Genomic DNA, 18,146 nt, shown 5'->3' on the forward strand with positions numbered 1-18,146 from the left:
ATCCATTGGCATCCTAGTCATTGTTGGGCCTGCATCTTTCCCAACAATGGCTTTAGAATCAACCGCTCTTCCCATGGAATTCTGGGAACTGTAGTTCTGTGAGGGCAACAGGCGTCTCCTAACAGCTCTCAGCACCCTTAACAAATGACAGTTGGGGAGCCATGGCAGTTTAAATCCCGACAATAGTGCTTTAAATGTAGAGTTGCCATATGACAAGATAAAAAAAAAAGCGCATAGTAATTTGGAACTGGACGACTTTACTTAGTGCTATTATTAAAACCTACCCAACACTCTGTGTTTAGTAAACAAGAAACTGTCTTACTGTCACTAACCTTCAGGCAGACAAGAAACACAGCTGCTTTAAACCAAAGACTTCGTTTTAGATATAGAGGAAACGAGCGTTCTTTTTTCTGGTGTTACTAATTATACAACAAGCTGCTCTATTTACTATTTGCATAACTACTTAACTTCTTTCCCACGCTGCCCAATAGACAACCTATTTACTTCAAAGAAGTACTCCAGCTAGGGTTGCCATATTTCAAAAAGTGAAAACCGAGACAGAAAAGTTGTTGAGCTTTTTCTCTGGCAAAGTCGCAAGGAGATTGGACATTTTTGAGCTGTTTCTGAGGAAAACAACACTACTGACATAGGCTTTCGTACGTCTGAATTTTCCCAGACATTCCGCCGATTTCTATCCAGATGCGGCTGCAGTATTCTGAATATGTCCAGGAAATTCCAGACGTATGGCAACCCTAACTCCAGCTGAATGGCTTCAAAGAAAATGTTTCAGGACCATATTTGCTGCAGTCAACAGACACACTACATATGTAGACACTGTCACGGAATTCTACTCAATATTGATCCAGAACAGAACTACAATGTATAGTTTGTTGTTTAGTCGTTTAGTCGTGTCCGACTCTTCATGACCCCATGGACAAGAACACACCAGGCACTCCTGTCTCCCACTGCCTCCTGCAGTTTGGTCAAACTCATGCTGGTAGCTTCGAGAACACTGTCCAACCATCTCGTCCTCTCCCGTCCCCTTCTCCTTGTGCCCTCAATCTTTCCCAACACCAGGGAGTCTTCTCTTCTCATGAGGTGGCCAAAGTATTGGAGCCTCAGCTTCAGGATCTGTCCTTCCAGTGAGCACTCAGGGCTGATTTCCTTCAGAATGGATAGGTTTGATCTTCTTGCAGTCCATGGGACTCTCAAGAGTTTCCTCCAGCACTATAATTCAAACGCATCCATTCTTCGGCAATCAGCCTTCTTTATGGTCCAGCTCTCACTTCCATACATCACTACTGGGAAAACCATAGCTTTAACTATATGGGCCTTTGTTGGCAAGGTGATGTCTCTGCTTTTTAAGATGCTGTCTAGGTTTGTCATTGCTTTTCTCCCAAGAAGCAGGCGTCTTTTAATTTCATGACTGCTGTCACCATCTGCAGTGATCATGGAGCCCAAGAAAGAGTTAGCAGAGTAAAAACTTAAATCTCGTTGCAGGATTCCCCAAAAAATAGACCAGAGGCAATTAATATTACATCCAGCAGAGCTTTATTGCTATTGAAGGCAAATGAACATAATGGCCACAAATCCAATGCCTACATATGTAGGCAGAAACGGATCATCTGAATTTTAAAAACTGTGCTCAATGGCGGAATTATTATTAAATGTTCTTAACAGCTATGTGATTGTACTTTCCTTTGCTCAAAACCCTTGCATTTAAAATTCAGTAAGCTCTGTCACTTGAATTTAAAGTAATCAAAATTATGTTTTCCGAGTGGATTACGCAGAACGATTTTGGCCTCTTTCTTTGCCCGGAAACGTTAATAATCTGAATCTGGGCTGCAAGATTTGAAGTCTTTATCAAACACACATAATAAATTCATACCCTGAGGAAAAGTTGCTTCCCCTTTATCCAAAACGCCTATATTGCTCAGTATATTTAAGTGAGGGTGGTAAGGAACTGCTGTTGAGGTGGGGGACATCTCATGAGACATTTTGCACTTGGTATGAACACCAGGAAACAAAATTAATGTCCCCATACAATTAAAATGGTTAAATTGCCAGTTTTCTTTGGAAAACCCACAGAGATAGAGGCCTGAGCTGTTCCTGATTGCTACTTCTGTGTGTTTTCCCAAGAGAAGGTTTTACTTGGTTCACAAGAGCCACCCACAATGGATGCACCCTTTGTTTTTACCCTGCTTTTCACACCGCTCACAATCCTCCATTCAGACAAAAAAAGTGTCATTAGCAGAGTTTAAGGCATGGGTAAGCAAACTAAGGCCCAGGGCCGGATCCGGCCCAATCGCCTTCTAAATCTGACCCGCGGATGGTCCAGGAATCAGCGTGTTTTTACATGAGTAGAATGTGTCCTTTTATTTAAAATGCATCTCTGGGTTATTTGTGGGGCCTGCCTGGTGTTTTTACATGAGTAGAATGTGTGCTTTTATTTCAAATGCATCTCTGGGTTATTTGTGGGGCATAGGAATTCGTTCATCCCACCCCCCACAAAAAAAATATAGTCCGCCCCCCCAAGGTCTGAGGGACAGTGGACCGCTTCCCCTGCTGAAAAAGTTTGCTGGCCCCTGGTTTAAGGAGTTCTGGCCAGGTAAATCACTCAAGGAGAAGGTGAAGCAGGGCCAGTCAGGAGTGCAAAGAGAGTTCCCAAGGACCAGAGTGAGAATGCTGGAGTATTTGGCTCCCGGGTCTGAGGTCCACCCCCCTCCCACTTCACGACAGAGGAAAACCACTTTGTTTTGCCTTGCCACAATGCTGTGTGTTGCCTACACAGAGATTAGATGCAGAGTGGGCTGGATCTGGGCTTCCTTCCAGAAAGTTTATGTAATGTACACATATGCAGCTGACTGCAAAATAATAAAGCTCAGCGAATGTTGTGGTTACCAGGTTAAAAATTAAATATATATATATATATATGTATATATAAGGGGAATTGCACCTTATGTAAAGAGGCCGAGCTGCAAAGCAGGAAGTCCTTACTTTTAAATGTCACATCTGCTGTGAACGCGGTGAGGAGCTTTGAACAAGCTGCTTTCAAATTCTTGGACAGAAGTGCTTCCTGGGTTCTTCAAACTTTTCAAGGCACAAGGCGTGCCAAACAGCAAGCCCTGTCTTCTCCTCCTTTATCGGTACGAACGCAGTTTCAAAGCCGTCAATAAAACCATAAATTGACTTAAGTCACATTGCAGGTTTGCTTTATAGAAGCGCCAGAAACAGGGCAGAAGCTTTCAAACGCCAGGGCCCTTTTGGTAAATCTGTGCAAAAGCCACAGAAGCAAAGGGAAAGCTAACAGGCACTTGAAAGGCTTGGGGCGCAGGCTCATGACACAATTTATATGTAGATGCACACTGAGGCTGGCTTTTAGGGGGGGTAACTCTGGTTGAAGGGGGGAGAACTCTGGGTGTCATAGGGTGATAAACCTCTGCATGTCAGGACTTAAGCTGAGCTATGAGGTGCTTAAAGGATTTCCTAGATCCACAACATTGTACGTGTGCACTGGTAAAGGGATGCGGTTGGCGCTGTGGTCTAAACCACTGATCCTCTTGGGCTTGCTGATCAGAAGGTCGGCAGTTCAAATCCGCACAATGGGGTGAGCGCCTGTTGCTCTGCTCCAGCTCCTGCCTACCTAGCAGTTCAAAAGCACGCCAGTGCAAGTAAATAAATAGGTACCGCTGTGGCGGGAAGGTTAACAGCAATTCCGTGCACTCTGGTTTCCGTCACGGTGTTCCGTTGTGTCAGAAGCCACTTAGTCATGCTGGCCACATGACCCAGAAAGCTGTCTGTAGACAAACGCCGGCTCCCTCGGCCTGAAAGCGAGATGAGCGCCGCAACCCAATAGTCACCTTTGACTGGACTTAACCGTCCAGGGGTCCTTTACCTTTTACTTTTTTTTTATGTGTGTACTGGGTCCTCTACCCTGGTCAGGTTGCAATTTGTACATCAGCACTCACTGTGCTACTGCATGAAATATTTCAATAACTTTTGTCTCTCTGTGCAAGAATTGTGCGTATGTACTCGTACATTTAAAAAAGTCCTCTGGGTAAATTAAAACAGCAAGTGGCTGGGGTTTCGTTTTGGGTACTCCAACACGTAGCACACCCAGTCACCCTGATTTATTTATTTTTAAATTAAGTTTTCAAAAGGAGGAATGGGCCAGGAGATTTGCAGCCTGCCACAAATATCCCCTGAAAATCCCTCTTCATCTAAGCAACAATATCCGCATCCATTCAATCTAATTTTCCCAAGGCCTGTAAAAGTGAACTTATTTCTGCACGATTCACTCAGAAACTACAAACATGGGCAGAAGGTGAATAGAAGGAAGGAGGTTATGTTTGCAAAAGTGTGACTGCGAGGTACAAGTATACTTTGCGTTGAAATGACAACGCTGACCTGAAGCGGCGACGAAACTTTTTAAAATACCATTTAACAAAACTGCATTGGGAATTAAGAGTGTGTTGCCCCCCCAAAAAAAGACTTCCACTCAGTGAGAATAAAAGCAGTTGTGATGCAATGGCTTGTTGGTTGGGTGTGGATGTGGGAAAGTTGACATTCCTGCTCCCCCTTCCTGATCAACATGGGATTTTGAACAATACAGCTAAAGGTTAAAGGATGCTTAATTATTATTATTTTAACCCTAGCATTTGGCCAATTTTGCCATGCCAGGATGAACCAGCCAGCCTCTATCGCTCACCACACCTCCACAATCCTGTGGAGGTGTGCACTGGTGACGATTCAGCTGGCTTCACTGAAAAGGACTGAAATATTTCGGTGAGCTTCTGTTCAACACATTTGCAGATCTTCAAAAATAGTAAGTATAGACCTGCCACTTGGAGGGAGACACAGAGATCAATGGCCTGTCGGAAACTACGAAAGAAGTGAAAACTGCTTCACCTTGTGAATCTTATTTGTTCCAAAATAGTTGCTTTGCTGAACTGTGAATGTACCATTTTAAAACCACCTCAGCTTTGGCAACTCGTGTGTAACACAGTTAAAGTTATCCCCCTAACTTTCCACTTGCCCACCTCCTCAGATTCTATTAAACATAAAACCAAAGACACCAGAAGATTCGCTCTAAATTTTGATTTATGAAAGATCAGGCTGAGGTTTCAAACAATTGTTTCACTGACTTCTAAAGTAACCAAAATTAGCCAGCATCACCACCATTGAAACATAAGTATTGTAGGACTAATAACTAACCACTGAAGAGCTACAAAATGTCCTCTTGCACGTCCTTCTCAAAGTGGATGAGCCAACCGCTTGAATCGAATGCCGGTGGTACTCTCTTTCATTTTCCTAGCTACAGGAGCACAACTGCCTATACCACATCAGTACTGAGAGTGTTAACAAGCAACATAAATATAATATAAAAAATACAAAGTGAGACATTAAGGAAATCCAAAGGGAAAATATGAAGAACAGAGGTTCTGACGAATGGATTATTAAAAATGCGTGAGGTAAACGGTGGAAGTCTTTTTTTAAAAAAACCCACACATTTTATTTAAGGTAGATAAGGACAAGATGAAATTATACAATTGAATATAAATATAGATGGGAAACGGCTATGTATTGTGAGTACTTATCTACTTTTAAAATTTTTCACCTATAATCTTTTTCTTTTACTTCTTTATTCTTTGTTCTTTTTTTCTCTTTTCTGATATATTATCTTTCATTTCACTGCTTTTTTGTGAATAGCATTTTATAGAGGTATAAATAACTGTAAATATGAAAAGAGACAAAATATTCTCTAATTCCCCCCCCCCCTTGGTTAGATGTATTTTCTTTTTCTGTGAATATGTATGTTTTCTAATTTGTACTTAATATTTTTTTAAAAAAAAAATTAAAAAACAAACAAAACAAACAAACAACATATCCATAAACAACGGAACGATCCAGCTTCTTATATATACCATTTTAAGCAAACTAAAATAAAACGTTTATATCCCAGAAAGCAAAAACGCTTGCATTTGAACCCACCATTGCTTTCAGTTTATACTTTCTTTCCTTTGGGGATTCAACTGCAAAAAATATAGGCTCAGAAGCCCCTTTCAGCCTTTCCTGTGCCATGTGTGAATTATAGATGGATCTTTGGTTTGATCTAGAAGAGGGCTTCTTACATTCCTAAAGTGGTTAATGCCGGACCAAACGCAGGGGGGGGGGGGATCGAATGTAGATTTTTTTATTAATGAAGTTTCCTATTCACATTTTAGAGGATGTTCAAAGCAGAGGGTGATTTAAGCCTTAGACATGACAACTACCGTGGATTTCAGTCCACAAACAAACTTGTTTGAGAAATTTATGATGTTAGATTTGGATTTTACAGGCTGCCTAACCACCATACATTCAAAGCACACACAGAGAGTCACAAAAGGTGTTTGATCTAGCTCTAATCTGGATAGTTTATTCAGTGACTGTGATAGGATTTGGTTTTGCGGATGAAGTGGCTTTCTTGGGTCCAAATTAAATGATGCTGCAGGTGCCTTGTGGCCACCGAAAATAGGAGCCCTGTGTCTTATTCTCTCTCCTGCTCTTCTTCCATGGTGCAAAATGTGCTGCATTGTGGTGTCATGGTCAGAATTCCCCTGCCTCAAAATGCTACATAGAGTGACATGAGGTGAGGACACCTTGAGGCTGAGGCCCCTGGAAACTGCACACAGCTACCGTTCCCAGCACCCTTAACAAGCTACAGCTCCCAGGGTTCTTCCTGCCCCCCCCCCAGTGGTGCTTTAAATGCATGGTGCGTGTGAATTCCTTTGCAACATGGGGAGAATCATATTCGCCTGCCTTACAGGACTGTGGTAATGATTCTTGAGTGGTGAGGAACCTGTGGGCCTCTGATGGATTTCATGCAGTTGGGGGGAGCTGGAAGGAAGAGAAGGAGCACAGGGAATCAAAACACACACAAAGCCAAAATGGGTGGAGCAAGGAGGAGGATGGATGGAAATCCCTCTGGGAGCAATCAGTTGAGACCTCTGGCAACAGCAAGCTGTCCTTTCCTGGCAGTTCTCTGGGCAAGGAGGAAGAGAAAGAGGGAGGGAGGGAAGGAAGGAGAGAGAGAGAAGTGGGGAAGCAGGTGGAAGAAAGAGAGAGAGAAAACACAGGCCATGACCATCTTTGCTTCTAGCCTCACTGTTATGTAGCCCTCACCACCACGTTTCCAAGGGACTGTGGCCTTGGAGTGGGGGGGCGGGGAGGTTAACCGCTGCGGTGAGTGCTGGAAGGAAAACTGCTCCCCACCTCAAGGCCCATTTTCACCTGTCCTAGGGGATGGAGCCCAGACTCACCTTGACAGCTAAAAGGGGCTTCTGGGAGGCTACTGGGACATTGCTGGAACAACTCTTGGGTTGGAGCAACTGGCTAAACTGTTTCAAAATGCTTTAAACGGTTCCAATTCTGGTTCCTCTGTTTCATTTTTGTCAAGTTGGTGTTAGTTAAATGTTTAGTTGGGGTTGGAGGTTATTTTTATTTGAAGAAACTGTAAACTGTTTGTTATTGTTGTTGGTTTTTATTGGTTTATTGGTTTCTTTGTTGCTTGTATAGGATATGTGGTTTTTTAATGTTTGATGTTTTGTTGTGTTTTTATATATGTTGTAAGCTGCGCAGAATGGCTGGGGAAACCCAGCCAGATGGGCGGGATATAAAATAAATAAAAATTAAATAAATTCACACTCCCCTTTACAGTGAACTCGCTGCATTTGCAGTGCTGGGTTTTGAACCTGTGTTCACACAGCTCAACATCATCCAAAATATAGTTGCATCCTGTACTACAGTCATAAGAAAACTATTCACACCGGCGAGAGTCCTTTGGCCATTCCTAGCAAAGGTGTGAGGATCCCTGCCCATCAATGCCCCCTGTATACAAACAGACACAAATATGACACTAATGAAGCCATGTTGATTTGAACATCTGAGGAAGGGGTTGGAGGATGAGCTGAGGAACACACTGAAAAGAAACACACAACTTCACCATCCTCTAAGATGGTAATGTGAACTATAGTAAAGGTAAAAGGTAGAAGTTAAAGGCAAAGGACCCCTGGACAGTTAAGTCCAGTCAAAGGCGACTATGGGTTTGTGGGCACTCATCTTGCTTTCAGGCTGAGGGAGCCGACGTTTGTCGACAGACAGCTTTCTGGGTCATCTGGCCAGCATGACAAAACCACTTCTGGTGCAACGGGACACCGTGATAGAAACCAGAGCGCACAGAAACGCCATTTACCTTCCCACAGCAGTGGTACCTATTTATCTACTTGCAGTGGTGTGCTTTTGAACTGCTAGGTTGGCAGGAGCTGGGACAGAGCAACAGGAGCTCACTCCATCACGGGGATTCGAACCAACAACCTTCTGATTGGCAAGCCCAAGAGACTTAGTGGTTTAGACCACAGCACCACCTGTGTCCTGAACTCTAGTTTTGCAGCACAGCTAAGCACTACTCAATGGCCGGTTTCTTTATAATCCAAAGAAAGATATTCTGATCTGATGTTTTAGATCTGTGAATGTTTTTGAGAACAGGTCCCAAATCCCCTAGTCCACCCTCTGAATGAACTGGCAGAAATACACCGGTCAGCACTTATCTGGATCATGGCAACAAAGAGCAGGATTTTATTTGACCATTTGCAAAGCGTCTCGTTCCTTTTCCTTTTCTTTTTTTTAAAAAAGGTCAAAAGTAGTAATACAAGCAGACAACTGGTATCCAGCAGACAAAAGGAAACGTTGAAATGTAGAGCAATAGCTCATTATGGGTTACAAGCAGCAAGGGACACAACAAATGACACAATTTCTAACCATTGCAATGGACAGACCTTTGCAGGCGCAGTCAAGAAATATGAGACATGTGAAGCAATTCATGCACTTCTGAGCTATAGGGATTTCTCCTCCTGGGGGAATGGAGACAAGGTACCAGCCTGAATTACCTCATAGGGTTCATGGATGAAAGTTAACCCCGTGCCATTTGAGTTCTGAACGAACAACAGCAGTACTTAAAAATATGATAAAACCAGGTGTAACTCTTAACTCCAGAAGGGAAGAACAACTCCAATCCTTTAGCAGCTACTCTTGTATGAAGGGGGTTTACTTGCACTTATCTCCGGCAAAAGAAAAGCCCCAAACAAGTCTTTCTGAAGCGTTTCAGCACTCTCTGTTATTTCTGTCGGGGGTTTCCTCAACAACCCTTGACCTTCCAGGTCAGTGGAGTCCTGCTCCCCAGTGCTAAGAAGGGTTAATTTCAAATGGCCAAAATAGCAGTGGAGGCTTTGACCGCACATCCATTCTGTGCTCACAAATTCTCCATAGAGTTTAAATGTAGGGCTGCCAACCAATGGCATTTCTTTCCCTCTATACACCTCAGTAGAATTTTTATCATTGACAACTCATCACACAGGAGCCAATCCTCCTTAAACTATTTCTTCCTTACACACAGAAAGTCAATCACCAAAGCTGAACCTCATGGAAATAATAATAATAATAATAATAATAATAATAATAATAATAATAATTTTATTTATAGGCTGGCCATCTGACTGGGTTGCCCCCAACTCTGGGCAGTTCCTAGCCGAATATTAAAAACACAATAAAACACCAAACATGAAACACTGCCCTATGTTCATGTGCGGCTGCCACTTTGCTACATCCAAATCAAGAGAAGTCAAACCACACGAGGATGGGGAGAAAATGTCACCCTACAAGTCCACATTTTCACGGCTCCAATGGTTTTGAGGCTGAAGGAGAAAAAACGGCAGTGTTTGTGGTGAACACATGACCCGCTAATACCCCAGTCCTAACCAGGCTTACTCAGAAGTACTCTCAGTGTGGGATTGCCAGTTGCTTGGGATTGCGACCAGGCAGTCAGATCCAAACAATGTATGCCTACTCAGAAGAGTGACCAAATTGAATCCGGCACGCTCCCAGGTAAGTGTGCGCAGCATTGCAGCCCTGGGCAGAAATTCTAGGCACATTGGCACCTAAAGGACTGGCAGCAGCAAACAAGGCTATGGATCTTAAAGCATATTTCCTGGAAATAGCAAAGCCGGCTGGATTTGGGACCTAGGCTATTCATATATAAAATCAGAAATAGCAACATCTGGATGCAAATGTGATTAGTACCAGGTATTGAACTTTATCTGCAGGTGAAGGGTGATATACAAACAACAACAACAACAACAACAACAATTTATAAATATGATGCCCATCTGACTGTTTTGCCCCAGCCACTCTGGGCAGCTCCCAGCAAAAAAACAATAAAAGCGCAATACAACATCACACACTAAAAACTTCCTGAATGCTAATAACGATGCTAAGCCTACTCAGGCACAAGTGCCATAGCGCATGCCCTCAACTGTGTCTCCTTATGTAGGAAAGAGCCCCCCTGATCTCTGTGGGACTTCCAGAACAAGTTTTCCCCCGTTTGCTTGAAGGAAGCCCCCTGAGAGCAACGAGGCTTATTCCCAAGTAAGGACGCGCAGGTTTACAGCCCTGAGTCTGATATGACACGAACAGCAAAGGGCTACCGGGGGTGCCTTTTCGTACGCTCCTCTCTCTCCACGCCTCGTTTTCCGACAAGCGAAGGAGCTCGCAATGCGCGCAAACCCTCGCGCCGATTCAGCCACCGAAACGGCACCGAGGAGAGCGCGGCTGCAGCGCCGGCATCGCCCTCGTCCTCTTCTTCCGTTCGCCCCTGCTTTCCACGCCGGGCTTTGCTCCAGAGGGATTCTGAAAACTCCGAAGGCGCCCCGAGGATTTCCTGCACTTCCCAAAGGCGAAACCGGGTGCGCCCGGGTGTCGCTTGCTGCCAACTTGGGGTCTGTCTCTTTACGCGCAGCCAGCGAAGCCCCGAGTTGCGTGTGGTCCCACCTCTCTCACCCCAACACGGAGGCGCGCTTTCGAACAAAGGGGTTTCCCCTCTCCCTCCCTCCAAATGAAGTTCCTCTCCACGGCTTGTGCAAACCACACGCGCGCGGGGAGCCCCAACTTCGCCAGCGGTAGCGATTGCCTCTCGCGCGCTTGGGTAAAGAGTGATCTCTATTAGGATCGATGCTCACCCAAAGCTCTTCCTCCCAGCGGCACCGTAGGCAAGGCGATCGGATGTGCGTCCAACTCTCGGTGGGTTCTTCGTTTCGGAAGCAGCTTTGCCCCCTTCCACACACACACACACACACACACAACACTCCAAAAAGGCAAATGCGAAGCGGAGTCGAAGCGCACAACAAAGGAGTCGATCAGGAGAGGCAGGTACAATCCAAGTTGGGAGATGGGGCGAAGGGAGGCGGCTCTGCTGCGCTCTGCCCTCCGGAGGAGGCGGCTGGGTCTGAGGAGGGACTGGCGAGCGTGGTCCGGTTGTAAGCGATCCGCAGCGCAAAGGAAACATCCCCGTTTCCTGTTACATCAGTCCCAGACCCCGCCCGCCGGGAGGATTGGGTTACTTTCTTGGCAAGCCGAGCGCTGCTCTCTTTCTCTTCCCGGAGACGCGCTCCCGGTACGAGCGCAGGGCTGCTGCTTGTCGCTGCTTTCTCCACCTTCTTTAACCGACCGTCCAGAAACTTGCCTGCGCGCACCCAGGAACTGAAGTGAGGCGCGGGACAGCGAAAGCTCTCCACCTAAGAGGCATAGAAAACGGGAGTGGTGCAGCAATAAAGCCGCTGGAACGTTTGCAAAGCTAAGCAGGGTCCGGTGTGGTTTCAGATTGGATGGGAAACCTTGTGTGGAGGTGGGGTTGGGCTAGATGACCCTCAGGATTCCTCTTAACTGTTAGATCACACAGGCTCTCAAGGCAACGAAAGTGGAAAGCTGTCATAAATCCCCTTGCAGCCTACCTTTCTCCATTGCATCCTGCCTTTCTTAGGAGGAGCTCAAGGCAACATGCAGATCCGCACAAGAACCCCATGAGGTAGGCTGCTTAGGCACAGCGATTGTGCATGACCCAAGGTCATCCAGCAAACTTCAGGGGAGAATCGGAACCTGGAGACTCCCTGGCTCTTGTCCGATGCTCAGTCTAAACCACTGCACTGCTCTGGTTCAAGTGGGGCATGGAGGTGCAACAGAGGAGAGGCAGTGTGGTGTAGTGGTTAGAGTGCTGGATTACTGCTGGGGTTCAGAATATGATGTGGAGAGGCCTCTGATTGAATTGCCTGTGATTCCCCACCCTGCCTCAAAAGTCAAAGCAGATGCTGGAAGTCTGTACTGGGCAGGCTACTCATTTCTTTACAGTAGTACCTCAGGTTGCATACGCTTCAGGTTACAGACTCCGCTAACCCAGAAATAGTGCTTCAGGTTAAGAACTTTGCTTCAGGGTGAGAACAGAAATCATGCAGTGGCAGTGCAGTGGCAGCAGGAGGCCCCACTTAGAGGGGAGATACCAGAAAATGCCCCCTATGCAGGGCTGAATTTAGGTTTGATGAGGCTCTAAGCCGGGAACAGGCAAACTCGGCCCTCCAGGTGTTTTGGGACTACAACTCCCATGATCCCTAGCTAACAGGACCAGTGGTCAGGGATGATGTAGTCTCAAAACATCTGGAGGGCCGAGTTTGCCTATGCCTGCCCTAAGCTACTGACGGTAATGGGGCCTTTTATATGTCCAGCTGTCCTTTGCCAACAACAAATTGTCACTGTTTTTTGTGTTGAAAAGCTGGGGGGGGGAGGATCACAGGATCGATGGGGGGAATCCCGCGACCAACCTGTTGGACAGCCCTACTACATGGTAATTTATGGCCGTAATAGGTATCTAAAGCCATTTGCACATAACAAAATATGTATTTTATCAAAGCAATTGTTGTAATTGTTGAACTGAAATACAATTAAGAAGAAGTACATTAATAGAGAATTACAGTTAAGAAGAAGTATATTAATAGTGAAATAATTATTAAGCTCTAACAGTATGTAGGTTTTATTTGATTTGTTTTTTATCTTATATTTTGGAAATGTACATCCAGGTTTTTTTCCCCTTTAAATTTTTTTGGGGCCCCAAGAGAATGGGGCCCTAAGCTATAGCTTGCTCAGCTTATACGTAAATCCGGCACTGCCCATATGGCTCACAAATGTATATATGGATGCAATCAGGTGGAGGATATCACAAACTATCTGCTGATTCCCCCCCCCCCCGTATGCATTGTCCAGAGGAAAATCTATATTGCCAATTTTTCATTGGCTTCTAGGTCGATCCACACTGGAAGTGAAAGTTTAACTCCTAGCAGATAAACATCTATATACTATACAGCAGGTAGCCAAATTTGCGCCGGCATCCAAGAAGCTCCGTTCCAGCTATGTGAATGCACTCCAGTCTTAAGTTTTAATGTTGTAAATTTCTTTTTATGTTATCTGCTACAGGTTACATTGTAGGGTTTTGGATTAAAGTTTCCTTTTATTCACTGCCGTCCATTGTAAAGGCCTTTGGCGATATACGATAAAATTGACTGAGTACTCTTAGCCTAACTGACCTCTCTCTCCCTAAAGAGAAAATTTAATCCCTCAAATCCCTAAATACTCACACACATGGTTTGCCGAAATGGTTGAAAATTTACAAGGAACTGAGCAGCAAAGAAAGATTTGACCCCGTCCTCAGATCTGCCTTGGTGTTTTAGGCTGCATAAGTCACCCTCATGGAAGCTAATGAGATTCAGTACCTAGTATACCTATTTGGGTATAGGGACGCAGGTGGTGCTGTGGGTTAAACCACAGAGCCTAGGACTTGCTGATCAGAAGGTCGGTGGTTCGAATCCCCGCGACGGGGTGAGCTCCCGTTGCTCGGTCCCTGCTCCTGCCCACCTAGCAGTTCGAAAGCACGTCAAAGTGCAAGTAGATAAATAGGTACTGCTCTGGCGGGAAGGTAAACGGCGTTTCCGTGCGCTGCTGTGATTCGCCAGAAGTGGCTTAGTCATGCTGGCCACATGACCCGAAAGCTGTACGCCGGCTCCCTTGGCCAGTAAAGCGAGATGAGCGCCACAACCCCAGAGTCGGCCACGACTGGACATAATGGCCTGGGGTTCCTTTACCTTTATACCTATTTGGGATCCTGCACCCCCATAAACAGACATAGGATCTGTCTGCCATTGTATCAAATGCAAATAAGTCCTCGCAAACCCAGGGTGGATCTCAGCCTGCCTGCAGATTTGCCTCACGCAGAAGATGTCTCAGCCGTGCAGGGAATCCCCATACCATATCGCACCTATTTTTAGCATGCACGAAAAGACCTTTTGGTGGGAGCGTCCCCCATGGTTCAGTTGCAGCCCTGAAGCACCTCTTTGGAAATGTGCAAAATTCTTGGCCACGGAGGCATACCCATGGCATTTGAGAATGGCGGAGCAATCCAATCTGTGCAAATCTCTTGGCAACCTCCAGCTTTCTGCAACTAGTTGCCGCAGGGGCACAGCTTCAGTGCTGCTGTCGTTCTACCTAACCTCTCCCCTGTTCCCCTCCCTGTCATGTCTTTGTCCTCTGGGTCTAGAAACCTGGTAATGGTGACCCCAACGTTCTGGAACTCAGAGGTGCTTAAAGCTAGACAGAGGCCAGCAAACACCAGCAGATTCCTTCAGGATGAGCTTAAAGAGACCCAGTGCTCTGATGGGCAAGCCCTGCCTCTCTTCACAGGACTATCAGCTCTGCAAAACAATGGCCTGGGAAATTTGAACAGTTATTTTATGCCACATTTCTTTTTTTAAAAAAAGGAAGATGTTCATAATAATATACAGGTCTGGATTTAGGTTTGATGAGGCCCTAAGCTACTGAAGGTAATGGGGCCCTTTATATGTCCAGCTGTCCTTTGTCAACAATAAATTGCCGCTGTTTTTTGTGTTGAATATATGTTATATGGTAATTTATGGACCTAATAGGTATCTAAAGCCATTTGCACATCACAAAATATGGATTTTATCATAAAATACATATTTTATGTAGGCACCCTATATATAGAAATGAGCAAACCAGTGATATTTTAGAGAGCAGGCTAGCAGGCGGGGCCCATGACTTACATCATAGGAGCCTACACAACACAAAACACTGTTGCTGGATGTAGGTTTTATTCTGTTTGTTTTTTATCTTATATTTTTGGAAATGTACATCCAGGTTTTTTCCCTTTAAATTTTTTTGGGGGGCCCCCAAGAGAGTAGGGCCCTAAGCTATAGCTTCTTTAGTTCATACGTAAACCCAGCACTGATAATATAGAAGAAAATGATCAGACAACAGCATTGCAAATCCAATCATTAAAACCAGTTACAAATCAGAGAGTTTTTAAAACCTGAATCAGATGAAAAACGAATATAAGGTAAAATAAAAATAATATGCACCCTATAAGACTTGGATTTTTCATATCATGAAACCAGGAATAAAGGGATCAGAGAAGGGGCTTGAAAGTATGGTTTGGTTTGGATCAAGGTTAAAGCAACGCAGAAAAAGAATTGGTCTGTTGTATGATGCTGACCTCTAGTGTTTAAGCACCAACCAGCCACCTTTCGATACACAGCGCTGCTATACATCCAGATTTTCCCACACATTACCGGGATTTCAAAGGTAGAATTGACGTCTGAGGTGAATTTCCTAAAAGCTGCTCTTTGTCCTGGATCTTAGACAAGTCAATTGGAAAGCTTAACAATTTGGAGGGTGGGAGGAGTGCCGTAATATTTTTTTAAAAAAAGGTAAAGGACCCCTGACAGTTATATTAATAATCTAAAACTTGAGAGAACAATGTACAAGATCTACTACAGAAGCCACAAACAGAAAACTCATTCAAATTGTGTCCAAAAGGAAGATTCAGTCTTTAAAGTTCCTTTAGCCAGGCTCCTGTAGATATCAACGAAGATAAGTTTGATCAAATGAAGTGTCGGTGATGTTACGAACAAGAATTAGACAGGGTACCGGCGTTTGTCACCTGGTTCGCCCATGAAGAGTCTTGGGCTTCTTCAGTAAATTCTCTCTCACAATTTTGATATATTTATAAACACTCACTGGTGGCATAAACCAAAACTTGTTAGTGTTTAAACAAGATTTCTAAATAATATCTGAACAGACCAGTGCAAAAGTCTATACTTACAGTCTATATGTTACATTTCTTCTTGGCTTAGGCTACAATATTTAATTTCTTTCTCCAGGAAATTCTCCCTCAAGATTTTGGTGTATTTACATACATTCACTGGTGATATAAATCAAAACCTGATTAACCTTTAAACATTCATTATATAATTTCTGAGAATATAGAATTGGCAGCATAGGTTCATTTCTTCAACAATCACAAGACAAGCAGACTTGGCTCCTCTAAAAGAATTCTGGGAAGTATAGTTTGTTAAGGGTGCTGAAAGTTGCTTGGAAACCTCTATTCTCCTTGTGGAACTACCATTCCCAGAGTGGTTTAACAACCAATTGCTCTTGACAGGGAACCCTGGGCATTGTAGCTCTGTGACAGGACTAGGAATCTCCTAACAACTTTCAGCCCCCAACTTTCAGCTGGGCATGAAAATAGGCAGAGCAGAATTTGACAGCAATGAGACCAAGAATGATGGGGAATAACTGGACGATGACCAAGACAAGTTGCAGGCCCAAAATGTGCTCACAGTGGATTGTGCCTGGCTAGAGATTTGCTGCAGACTTTTCTTTTCAAATCCCATGAGCTAATTGCTAGGAAGCAAGCACATTTTGCCCGCCTGCGCTCCTTTTATTTACTTGGTCCCCAAAGGCATCCTAAACCAAAGGAAGCCCCACATGTTTTCATATACGTCAAGCTAAAAGCTAGGCAGAAGAGCATTCTTAAGACACCACCACAAATTGGGGCGGGGGGGCGGGAACGGGACTTTTTCTTTTCTTTTCTTTACAGCCCACCATTCTTTTGTATTGCATGTTATAGAAATAGAGCGTTTCCGTCACACAACAGCTTTAAAAGCATGTGTCATCGTCGCTCATGTCACCAAGTGCGAGCTTGAGACAGTCGATTCTTAGCAAAAAAAGCTTTCAAAGTAAACCCCATCTTACAGCAATTATTCACCAGGCCAAGGAATGTTCTGTCATCATCTATTTCCAGCATATTGGCTGACGGAACTGAAAGGAAATAAATGATGTTCACAGCCTTTCATTACAAAAAAGAAAGATGGAAAGAAAGCAGTGATTGACATATAATTAACGGTGGAACCCCAGTTGCACTATACCATTTCAACAAAATGTGTTATTTTCCATATATCACCTCCTACATTTGCTGCCCTGCATATCCAGCAGGCTGTTTCGCAGCTTCTATATCTTTCACGCAGCTTCTTGAATGACGGGTTAATGGCTGCTGTTGCCCTGTGTTTTGCCAGCTGTACGTTGAGGAGCTTACCTGAGCAGTAAGATAAGCATCTGAAACTGCTCTCTGGCCTGACTTAGGAGTCAGCTATTTACCTTTACCTTTATACAGCTGCGCTGTATAGGTGTATAGGTGGCGTTGTGGGTTAAACCACAGAGCCTAGGACTTGCTGATCAGAAGGTCGGTGGTTCGAATCCCTGCGATGGGGTGAGCTCCCATTCCTCGGTACCTGCTCCTGCCAACCTAGTAGTTCAAAAGCACATCAAAGTGCAAGTAGATAAATAGGTACCACTCTGGCGGGAAGCTAAATGGTGTTTCCCTGCACTGCTCTGCTTCGCCAGAAGCGGCTTAGTCATGCTGGCCACATAACCCGGAAGCTATACACTCCCTCGGCCAATAAAGCGAGATGAGCGCCGCAACCCCAGAGTCGGTCACAACTGGACCTAATGGTCAGGGGTCCCTTTACCTTTACCTGTTTACCTTTACCGTTATACAGCTGCAAACAAAACTTTTTCAATGTGTTGCAAAGCGCAATTTACAAATGTGACACTAGATGGCGATAGTGAGCTATGCCAAATAAAATGTATTTTTCGAAACTTTTTTCAAAAAGCATTTCACAGTGTTTTTTTAATATGTGTGTAGTAGATTCCACCTTAGAATCATAGAATTGTAGAGTTCGAAGAAACCCCAAGGGTCCAATCCCCTGCAACTCACATGGAACATAGAAAGTTGCCTTGTGCCAATTCTATCTATTATCTACATTTGAACCTGGGCAGCCTGAAGTCATGGTGGCTTTGAGCAAATGAGCTTACAGTCCATAGGGTTACTCCTGCTCTCCTGCTCTGGAGAGGCAATATTCACATCTCTGCTATTCTAAAAC

General features: G+C 44.5%; 1 protein-coding gene across 2 annotated transcripts in view; it reads right to left on the reverse strand.

The window, feature by feature from the left end:
- The window catches only part of CALCRL (calcitonin receptor like receptor), a 91,614-nt gene extending 80,179 nt beyond the window's left edge, over positions 1–11,435 (reverse strand). Inside the window, exon 1 of one of the 2 annotated variants that reach the window (XM_053360034.1) lies at positions 11,049–11,435. The gene's annotated coding sequence lies outside the window, so the exon portion shown is untranslated. Of the gene's footprint in view, positions 1–10,517; positions 10,661–11,048 lie in introns of those variants that run through there. The other variant, XM_053360041.1, reaches the window with a different exon arrangement.
- Between the last annotated feature and the right edge of the window lie 6,711 nt (positions 11,436–18,146).

This window comes from Podarcis raffonei, chromosome 1 (assembly GCF_027172205.1).
Source record: "Podarcis raffonei isolate rPodRaf1 chromosome 1, rPodRaf1.pri, whole genome shotgun sequence".
Lineage (NCBI taxonomy): Eukaryota > Metazoa > Chordata > Lepidosauria > Squamata > Lacertidae > Podarcis > Podarcis raffonei.